The sequence below is a fragment of the Stegostoma tigrinum genome, chromosome 11 (assembly GCF_030684315.1).
Source record: "Stegostoma tigrinum isolate sSteTig4 chromosome 11, sSteTig4.hap1, whole genome shotgun sequence".
In the NCBI taxonomy this organism is placed as follows: Eukaryota; Metazoa; Chordata; class Chondrichthyes; order Orectolobiformes; family Stegostomatidae; genus Stegostoma; species Stegostoma tigrinum.
In genome coordinates, this window is record NC_081364.1 from 80844643 (window position 1) to 80855858 (window position 11216).

The window sequence follows — 11216 nt, forward strand, 5'->3', positions numbered from 1 at the left end:
GTCTCTGTCTCTGTGGTTTGTCAATATTTCATTCATTCCATCTGGTGTGTGTCAGGATTTCTGTTATTCCATGGACAGCATTTCCTTATTTGAGTCACTCCATGCGAGTACAGCAGTATTTGCTCTCTCCAGTGAGTGTGTCAGTATTTCAGTTGTTCCATGGGGACTGTGACTCTGTGAGATTTTCAATGCTTGATTATTGAAGATGTTGGGAGACAAGTAAATATTACAGGTTAGTTTCAGTATCTGAGCTGTCTGAAGGAGGAGGTGTAGGAGGGAGACTCCGTGCTCCCTTCCTGGGAGCTGGTGGAGACGATGTGTTGTGAGCCCACCCTCCTGCCCACCGAGACCGTGGGGATTCCATTTGTACCGTCTCGATATAAAAGGGAGATGGCATCAGGGGCATGGTTTCTAAGCTATGCCAGGTGGGAATGGAACTGACAGTGGGGTTAAAGTGAGAATTACTCTTCACTGAACATTACTCCTTACTCAGTCGGTGGGATGTGTATATTTTGGAATCTCCACACAGGTCGTCCTGGTTCTCTCCAGCTCATTCCAGGGCCCTCCCCATGCGGCGGGGGAAGGTGGGTTCGGGAACTGATGTGGGGAACACCACCGCCCTGCTTGGCCTTTTCTGTCCTATTCCAGGCTGTTCCTCCTGGAATGAGGGAAAGGGAGGAAGGGAATGAACGTGAATGCGCATGGCCCTGCTGTTAGTGATGGTGTAGGTGAGGGGGAAGTGGTGAGGTGTCCGGATTGAATCAGTCGACAATGTTGGATCAATGCAGTGTCTTCAGTGTTGGGGAGTATGTCTACATGTCAGCATTCTAAAGTTGTGAACACATCTTTCCATGACACAGTCTCTCAATCTCCCCCTCTCTGTCTGTATATCCAACCCATCCCATTTGTTCGTATTTAAACTGATTCCCCACCATCTCTCTCTGGCAGTGATTTTCACACCCATGGCACCCCTTGTCATGGCACATTGGAGATATGGAGCTGTAAATGGATGGGAGCCTCACATCCTGTCACTTCCAGCATGGGCTGCAAGTTTCCCCAGGCTGGGAGGTGATTTAACACAGCGTTACCGAGCACTGCACTGGGGTGGTCTGTACAGATCTACACGCTGGGAGGGTAACTGCTCCAGGTTTGCAGATCAGTTCAGTGGTGTTCACCTCACTGCCCCCCCACCCCCCCGTGCTGGAGAGATACCTGGTCCGGATTTATATATTAATGCACTGGTGTGGTCTGCACAGCTCCCCGTGCTGGACTGATATCTATTTGGCTGGTGAGGCCTGCACAGTGTCCCACTCTGGACAGATTGCTGGGTTGTATTGAGCAGGACACTAGCCTGGTCTGCACAGTGCTCCATGCTGAACAGATATTCCATCTGGGTTTGTGGTGTCTGGGCTGATTCTGTGAGGTGGATTGAGAATGTGAGATAACTGACCACTTCAGCTGATCTGGCAATGCCTTTAATTTGTGTTTGCCAGTTGTGTTGAGTTTGGGGAGAGATTTCCACCGCGAGGCTGAGTGGGTCTCACCAAAACTGAAGGACAGAAGGGCCTTTGTGATGTGGATCTTTTATGACTCCATCACATTCTGTATCCGACATTCCCCGGAACATTCTGTAACCGACATTCCCCGGAACATTCTGTATCCGACATTATTTGTGAACAGTTGGATGCTAGTTAATTGAATAAAAGATAAGATCCCGAGGGAAAAGATCCCATTCCAGAGAGAAGGAGACTCTGTTTCAATTTCCCCTCAGGCGGTTAATGGGGTGAATACATTTTCCCTGTGTTCATGTTTCTTCACAAACAAAAATTGACCACAATGTGGACCAAAAGACTGAAATTTCCATCCTCCGTTTGTCTTCAGGGAACTGGGAGAGAATCCTTCAGGAGAGCAACGTCTTCACCCTCTATATCAGGAACTGTAAGGAAATGACCTGTGCCTGCTCTCGAGTGATCGAGTCTGTGGGAATGTTCTAGAAGCCATCTGTCCTTCTGGATGTGTGTTTGTGTCTTTCAGGAGGGAGAGTTTCTTGTATTTTATGTTAGCTTTTTTGTAAAATAAAACAAATTGAGACATTACTACGGGTTGTTTCAGCTTTTCTTTTCAGTAAATCAGCGATAAATTTGAAAATGCCACTGGGTCCTCAATCAAACTGGTAACTTTGCCTCCAGGCTGATATATATTTTATTTATTTTCCTTCCTCACAGTTAACGTAGTGACGATCTACGTCCTGCTTTATAAAGATTGTCGATTGTCTCCATATGTCAGACGTTACCTGGGGGCCATGGCAGTGGCGGATCTACTGGTCATTATCCTCGACCTGATATTGAGACACATTCCCACTGTTTATCTGGAACAGTTTTTATTCCTGTATTCCATCCCCGTGTGTAATATCCACGCCGTCCTGCTTTATGCAGCCACTGACTGTTCTGTCTGGTTCACCGTCACTTTCACCTTTGATCGATTTGTGGCCATTTGTTGCCAGAAGCTGAAAAGTAAATATTGCAGTGAGAAAACGGCGGCTGTGGTTCTGGGAACAGTGACTGTGCTGAGCTGTTTAAAGAACATTTTCTGGTACTTTATGTTCAAAGCTCGCTATCGGCTAAAGAACGACCCCTGGTTTTGTGATGTAACAGACGATGTTGAATCATCTCGTGCCTGGGTCACAATCGAGTTCCTCCACCACATTCTAACCCCGACTCTCCCATTTCTCCTGATTCTGCTGCTCAATGTTTTCACCGTCAGACACATTTTAGTGACCAGCAGAGCCCGCAGGAGACTCCGGGCTCACACCAATGGGGACGGTCAGTGTGACACAGAAATGAGAAATCGAAAAAAATCCATCATTTTACTGTTTGTGATCTCAGCCAATTTCATCCTGTTATGGTCAATGTTAATGGTGTATTCCATATGGTTCCGGATGTGGTGGTTTGGGTATCAGTCTGTGCATCTAGATCCCTTCGTGCAGGAACTGGGCTTCATGCTGCAGCTCCTCAGTTGCTGCACAAACACCGCGATTTATGCCGTGACCCAGACTAAGTTCAGGCAGCAGCTGAAGAATGTGCTGAAATATCCCTTTACCCAAATTCATCCATCAATCAAATTCACTCATTAATCAATCCATCCAGGATTTTCTCATTTCAGTTCAATGTTTCAGCAATGAAGCAGCCTGTCGCTATGGTAACAGACTGAGGGTAGTGCTGGTTCATCCAACCTTATCCCACAGGGGGTTACAGGGAAACATGTCAATGTTTCTCTCAACTCACAGGCCAAAGAGAAAAGGCACCATTCCACTGACTGTAACTACTACTTCACTGTGTAATTAAATAAACAGGAGCCAGGCTGCAGAGCAAAAATGTTGTCGTCTGTCTTTGTGCTGAAGAAGCTGAGTGGGGAGAGACAGACCCGGCCCCATGTCCTGTCCTCAGGGAAGGGGAGGGGACTGGGGACAAGCACAGGATATGGGTTTAAGTCCGTCTGTCCTTGCAGTCACCTGTGTGTCACCCATTCTGACCCGGCCTCGACAGAATTCATCTCTACCTCCGTTACATCTCCCTCCATATCTCCCTCCAAATCTCATCATGTCCCTCTCTCTCCTCATTCTTTTTACTCCCCTCTTTTATTTGCAGACCCTCTCTCCCACATTCTCCTTCACACTCTCGACTTTCCAACCTCCGTCTCTTTCTGGTTTTTGACAGCCCCCATGGCTCACTTCATCTCATCCTCTCTCACCTCCCATGGCTGGGGGAACAGTGTGGATTGGGGAATAGGATGGTGCTCGGGACCATCGTATGGGTGAAGGCCACGCCTGTTGTTAAAGGATTAGTGTAGTGGGGGTGCAGCAGGTCAGTGGGAGGGGAACAAAGTGGGTGTAGGATCCCTGGCATTTTTCAGGGGAACAGTGTTGTGGTGGGGCTGAAGGTCATCCCTGTGTGTGTTGGGAACAATGGACACTGCTGTGGGAAACATCTAGGTGTGGGCCCACATGCCATTGCCATGGGCCAGGACTGAGTGTGTCAATCTGGTGCTATTAAACATAGGCGTAACTGAAGGACAAACAGTGAAAGCAGCTTGTGATTGACACAGCTAAGGGACCACCTAAACAGCAGATCAGGTCTGAGCTGTGCAGACCTGCCGAGGGGAGCTGTGAATGGAGGTGGGCAACTCGAGCCATAACAGGAAGAGACATCTCCGTAAATATTCCCAGAGTCAATGCTGAGGGAACACAGGGCATCGTTCCACTGACACGGCAGAACTGTTTGCTTCCATCTTCAATAAGAAGTGTCGAGCTGATGACCCCTCGGTTCGATTTGGTTTGAGTTATTACTGTCACATGTACCGAGATACAGTGAGAAGTTTTGTTTTGCATGCAGTACAGCCATATCACACAGGTATGCCTTTTGTATCTTCTTATTGTTGCCCCTCCTGAGAACGTCAATGTCCCTGATGTCAATCTTGAACTAATTGACTCCCTCCATGGAATATCGGGAAACAGCTGAAGGAACTGGACATTACAAAAGCTGTAGGCACTGACAGACTTTCAGCAATAACACTGAAGGGTCATGTTCCAGAACTGGCATGGACCCAAGCCAATCTGTGCCAGTATATTCACAGCACTGGCATCTACCCAGAAATACGGGCAATTGCCCAGCAATTTCCTTAGCGCAAAAGGCAGAAAAAAAATTGAGTTGATTGGCAGCCAATCAGTTATCTCCCAATGTTCAATGAAGTGATGGAAGGGAAGTGGACAGGACTCGCAAGCATCACATTCTCAACAATTAGCTTCTCACTGACACTCTATATCTTCTAATGTTCGCTGTCTTTGTTCATAGTCTCAATTTGCTTGTCGTTTTAGATTTTAGACACCTTCTTTCTGGCAGGGAGGTGGCATTCAAACAGAATCACATCAAACATGAGCTTTCCGAATGGTGGGCCAGAGAGAGAGAGCAAGAGAGAAAATGTAGAGAGAGAGAGGAAGGAAGAAATGGGAGAGATGGTGAGAGATTGTTCGAGGGGGGAGATGGTTGGAGATAAACGGAGGGGGTGAGAAAGAAGGAGCGAAAGGGACATAGAGAAGGAGGGAGGGACAGAGAGGGGAGAGAGAGAATGTGCGAGCGCAGGGTAAGAGAGAAGGAAAGAGAAAGGCTCCCCTGTCTCACCACTGACTTGTCCCTTATGTTAAAGTGGTAACACGCCACTATCTGCTGGCCTCCCCTGCCACTGCACAGGGGATGGTGAAGGGTTAAAAGCATCAGGGGTTCAATCAGAGAGAAAGAGAGAGGGGCTCGATCACAGCAACAGCAACACACACACAAAATGTGCTGGTACAGAGAGGATTGAAAATGTACTGATGCTCGTCAGAGTAAATATGTTCATGTTCAGAAATGTTGTGTTCCCCCTGCAAATGTGGAAATGGTTTGCCTTTGGGCATTTTCCTGACATTATATACATTTAATAGAGTATTCGCTTTGCGAATGTACTCAGGTACCTTCGAGTAAACCGTTTTGTGAGGAGGCATGGGGAATCTTATTACACTTTCTGCAATTTGTCATGTTTTGGAATCTACTCTCCCAGATCCTAAGCTGGAAAAGAAATCAAATGTGAAGGGAGTGAGATCAGCAGTGGGCTTGTTCATGTCTCGTTCTGCTAATATCTCAGGGACAACATCTATTGGACAAAACTTCTCTGTGTCTCCAAAGACATTGTTTCAAGAGCGAAGCAACTGTGTGTCCGGAGATGTTAAAACACTGCGATGCCTTCCAAGGAACAAAAAAATCAGCGGTTTGTGTAGAGTCGTCGGGAGGCCGACGATAAAGTATCACTTTAAATACAAGAGGGAGCGAGAAAATGAGTTTTTAATTCCTAACTTTTTAATTCATTCATGATTCACTCATTCAAACATCCCTCCAGGGAGTACCCCTGCAGCCAGAGATTGAAATACAGATACATACACACAGAGACACACATATGGAGACACACATTAACAGGACAGGTGTATCACTTTAAACAAAAGAGGTAGAGACAGAATGAAAGAGGAGAGGAGGTAAAACACATTTCAATGGATTCACCACCAAGACAAGAGAGACCCCACTGCACCGAGACACAGGCACAGAGACACACACAAACAGAGAGACAGACACTAATGCACACTCATAAACACTAACTCACACTCATGCACACAGTTACAGAGACACACGGACATATTCATACACAGTCACAAATATACACAGACCGAGAGAAATAAACTAGGGATAATTTGTGCAATGAACAAATGTCCACTCGTACAACAGATCCATGTCACCATTTGATGTACGTCGCTGAAGTGGATTTACGTTCATTCCCAGAAGCTCATTAAAAGTAAACTCACGGACTTTACTGATCACGTTCAACACCATTCACACCTCGTGTTGGTTTGTGTGAAAATACTATGTTTCGCTGTGGGATAAATCTGTGTTCCCTGGTTGTAGAAGATTCTGTTCCCATGTCTGAATAAAAGTGTTTTGCAGCTGGTTTGAACCTCCAGCTTTGTCTCTGTGTGTATTTCAGGTCTGAGGCGAGTGTGTGTGTGTGTGTGTGTGTGTGTGTGTGTGTGTGTGTGTGTGTGTTTGTGTGTGTGTGTGTGTGTATGTGTCCGTGTATCTCACTCTCTTTTTCTTTCTCTTTGAATTCCTGTCTCTTTCTCTCAAAGTCTCTCCTCTTGTCTCCCTTTCGCTCTTTCTCTCTCTGTCTCTTACTCTTGCCTGTGTCTCTGTCTCTCACAGAGTCAACTCTTTATTTCATTCTCCCCCTCTCTCACTGGCAACTTCTCTTTTGGGCCCCTCCCTCACGCTTTGTCCCTTCCATTCCCATGTCTTTTCCCTCCACTTTTATTTGTCTTTTCTCTCTGCATTTTTTTTCTGCATTTTTCTCTGCCTCTCTCTTTCCCCACCTCCCACCCCAAAACGTGACGTTTAGATTTTTGTGTATTCCAGTTTTGAGCCCCGATACTCTTTTCATTTCACATTCTCCCCTCCTCCATTTCCCCCGATATTTCCCTCAACACGTTTCATTGACTCCTGGTTTTGCCCCTCTCGCGACCCTCCGAGGTGCATCTTCAAATGTTGCCACCCCTTCACAGTATTGTACCCCATCTACACATTTTGTGCCCACCAAAACTCTATTGCCCCCTTAGATACTGCACTGCCCCCGCACAAATATTTAGCCCCCACCTGCCAAAATTGCGCTCCGAATATTGCATTTCCCACATTTCCGTTCCCTCCAAATACCGAACAATAACAAAGTTGCTGGAAAAGCCCAACCGGCCTGGCAGCATCTGAGAAGGAAAACGTTTCGGGTCCCGGGACCCAGTTCTGAGGAAGCACCCGAAACGTTACCTCTGTTTTCTCCTTCACAGATGCTGCCAGACCTGTGGGCTTTTCCAGTAACTTTGTTTCTGTTCCTGATTTACAGCATCCGCCGTTCTTCCGGTTTTTATTCACTGCAGATATTGCCCCTTAAGTGTGCCCTCCATCCCTATTTTGGAACTGCCCCCGCCCCCACTTTGTGCCCTCACAAATGTTGCTCTCCTCCTCCCCCCAACACAGGTTTGGGCCTGACAGAGGCAGAGGGACAGACAGAGCCAGGAACAAACAGAAAGAGAGGGAGACAGGGATAGGACAGAGGGACAGGGACCGACAGAGGGAGAGGAACAGAAAGAGGGAGGCAGGGAGAGAGGGAGACTGACAGCTGGAGAGGGAGGGAGAGAGAAAGGCAGGCAGGCAGACAGAAAGAGAATTTGAGAGGATAAAAAGGGGCATTGACTGTGGAGAGAAAAGCCACCGGGAGAGAGGGAGAGAGTGAGGAAGGCACTCCAATAACTATTCAGCACCCGCAATTCCGACATTGAGTCCAAACCCTGCTCCCAGAGAAAGGGACAGTGATAGAAAGACACAGGCAGGCAGAGTGACACCCCCAGGGAGAGAGACAGAGGGATAAAGAGAGAGAAAGTTAGTGTAGGACTGACAAAGAAAGATAAGCGGGAGAGTGAGCCGGGGGGAAGTGAAGGGGAGAGTGAGCGGGGGGGGGAAGGAAGTGGGAGAGTGAGCGAGAGGAAGGGAGGGGGATAGTGAGCGGGGGAAAGGGAGGGGGAGAGTGAGCGGAGGGAAGGGAGGGCGAGAGTGAGCGGGGTGGGAAGTAGTGGGGGAGTGATTGGGGGAAGGGAAGAGGAGAATGAGCAGGAGGGGGAGAGTGAGCGGGGGTGAAGGGAGGGGGTAGTGAGCGGGGGGAATGGAGGGGGAGAATGAACGGGGTGTGGGGAGAGTGAATGGGGTGAGGAGGGGAGGGTGAATGAGGCGGGAGGGGGAGAGTGAACGGGGGGAGCGATGGGGAGAGTGAATGGCGTGTGGGGAGAGTGAATGGGGGGGTTGATGTGAAGAATGTGGGAGCGGCCGGCGGCTGGGAATATGGAGAGAGAGGGAGACGATGGGATCGGACTGTTCAGCAACCCCCCTTTGCCTTTCTGCCACACCAGTCCCCAGCCCAGAGCTCATCCCGATGTGGTACAAACCCCTGAGACAGCCTGAACCCCACAGTTAGTTTCCCTCGTGAGCACGAGTTTGGAAATGAACCACAAGAAGATGGAATGGTTTATTGTCGCTCTCTATCAATCTCTCTCTCTGGTTCCAGCTCCCGTCTGAGGATTCGTCATGGCAGAACAATTTGATTCTTTCTCTGTCTCTGTACCGTCCCGAGTTTCAGCTCCTGGATTAAATCTCCTCAGGGATGGCGGGTGTGATAAAGACGGAGACTGAAATAAAATTTGAATAAAACTGTACAAAAAGCATCAAAAGCACAGCAAGATCCCAACCCTGGCTACATTTCACAATCTGACAACCTGTCCCCCCCGACAGCAAGATCCCACCTCACTCCAGAACAGTGGAACACCTCAAAGTTTGCAGACGAACCCATTTGGATGAGAGGGTGAGCTGTGATGAGGATGCAGAGATGGATGCAGAATATTTGGACAGTTTGTGTGGGTGCGCAAATTTATGGCAGATGCAGTCTAGCGAGTTCTGAGAAGATTTGTAGCTCAGGTTGAGGTTGACGAAACGTCTGAAAACTAACCTTCCAGCTTAGCGAGCAAACGCACATCCAGATGCAGTCTAATTTGGGTAAAAGTGAGGTTATTCAGTTTGGAAGCAAAAACAAAAGGCAGATTACTACCTGAATGGCTGTAAATTGGGAGGGGGGAGTGTGCAGTGGGACCTGGGTGCCCCTGTGCACCAGATGCTGAAGGTAAACATGCAGCTGCAGCAGGTGGTAAAGAAGGCAAACGGTACGTTGTCCTTCATTGTGAGAGGTTTTGAGTACAGGGTTAGACAGGGCCTTGGTGAGGCTACACCCAGAATACTGTGTGCAGTTTTGGTCTCCTTTTCTGAGGAAGGATGCTCTTGCTCTCGAGGGAGTTCAGCGAGGGTTTACCAGGCTAGTTCCAGGGATGGCAGGACTGGCATATGGGGAGAGATTGAACAGGTTAGGATTGTTTTCCATAGAGTTCAGATAAACGAGGAGGGATCGCATAGACACATAAAATTCTGATAAGACTGGACAGGGTAGATGCAGGGAAGATGTTCCCGATGGTGAGTGTGTCCAGAGCCAGCGGTCACAGTCTGAGGGTTCGGGGTAGGCCATTTAGGATGGAGGTGCGGAGACATTTCTTCACCCATATAGTGTTGAGGATGTGGGATTCATTACCACAGGAAGGAGTTGGTGGCAAAACATTGAATGTGTTCAAGAGGCGACCAGATACAGCACGTGGGGTGAATGGGGTTAAAGGTGATGGGGAGAAAGTAGGATAAAGTTCTTGAGTTGGATGATCAGCCAGGATCACGATGAATGGTGGAGCAGGCTCGAAGGGCTGAATATTTCTGGAATCCGACACGTTCACCCAGCAACACAGCAAGATCCCACCACACACTGCCTTCCACACTCTGAGGCTTCCACACCCAACCGCAATACAGCAGAGAAACAAATGAGATCCCATCACTGGCTGACTTCCCAAATCTCAAACATTTTGCAAATGAAACGAAAGGCCAAAAGCAGTGTCAAGACAAAAAGTTGCAACTATTGTGCGCACCTTCCTTTTTGGGATTCACCATTACAACTGCTGTGTTCTCGGTTTGATTCTGAAATAGGAATGAAGATTTTATTGCTCCTGTCAAAACTCTTAAAATGAACACAAATTCCTGACATTAAAAGACAAAAAGGGGATGGCTCTGTAAGTGTCAGTGAAAGTTTTACATCAGGCATGAAACCAAAGAGGAGGAAGTCATGAAACCCAATGAGGAGTCATAGTTTTAAGCTGGTTGGTGGAAAGTATAGAGGGGATGTCAGAGGCGGGTTCTTTACGCAGAGAATTGTGAGAGCATGGAATGCGTTGCCAGCAGCACTTGTGGAAGCAAGGTCATTGGGGTCATTTAAGAGACTGCTGGACATGCATATGGTCACAGAAATTTGAGGGTGCATACATGAGGATCAATGATCGGCACAACATTGTGGGCTGAAGGGCCTGTTCTGTGCTGTACTGTTCTATGTTCTATGACTCCACGTGCTCAGACACAGTACTACAATAACAACACGTCGTCCTTATTAAAGCTTACCGGTTCCTTGGAGATTTCATATGTTGGACACAAAAAATGGTTTTCCTTCTGGGCAATCTTGCACCAGAGTGCCTAATATCAGAATGGGGTCTTGCACATTTAAGACAGGTGGGGAAACATTTATTCTCTCAGATGGTCGTGAATCCATGGAATTCTTTACAGCAGAGAGTTGTCACATCTTGGTCATTAAGTGTATTCAACGGTGAGTTCGACAGATTTTTATTCAGTGAAGGTATCACGGGTTATGAGGAAAGGCAAGAAAGTGCAGTTCAGGATTATCATATCAGACACAATATCAGTAAATGGTGGAGCAGGCTGAATCGTTTGGATGGTTCCTTTCTACTTCTAAAGTTTATGGTCTTAATACGAGACTGTTAGGCTGAGCTGAGTGAAATTTGCCAAGTTAACATGCATGGATGCCCTCTGGGCTCTGAACCAATGTGAGACGTGCAAAGTACAGCACGCAAAGGAGAGTCATAGTGGGTGATCGATCCAGAGTGATGATATATCAGGGTAAAGAGTGAAAACCAGCCTTCAGAATCCCAAGATAGTAGGAACTGC

General features: G+C 47.6%; 1 long non-coding RNA gene across 1 annotated transcript in view; it reads left to right on the top strand.

The window, feature by feature from the left end:
- The window catches only part of LOC132210156 (uncharacterized), a 45513-nt gene extending 43417 nt beyond the window's left edge, over window positions 1-2096 (top strand). The window contains exon 4 of the long non-coding RNA XR_009446390.1: window positions 1882-2096. This is a non-coding gene — a long non-coding RNA (uncharacterized LOC132210156). The remainder of the gene's footprint in view (window positions 1-1881) is intronic.
- Window positions 2097-11216: the final 9120 nt, after the last annotated feature.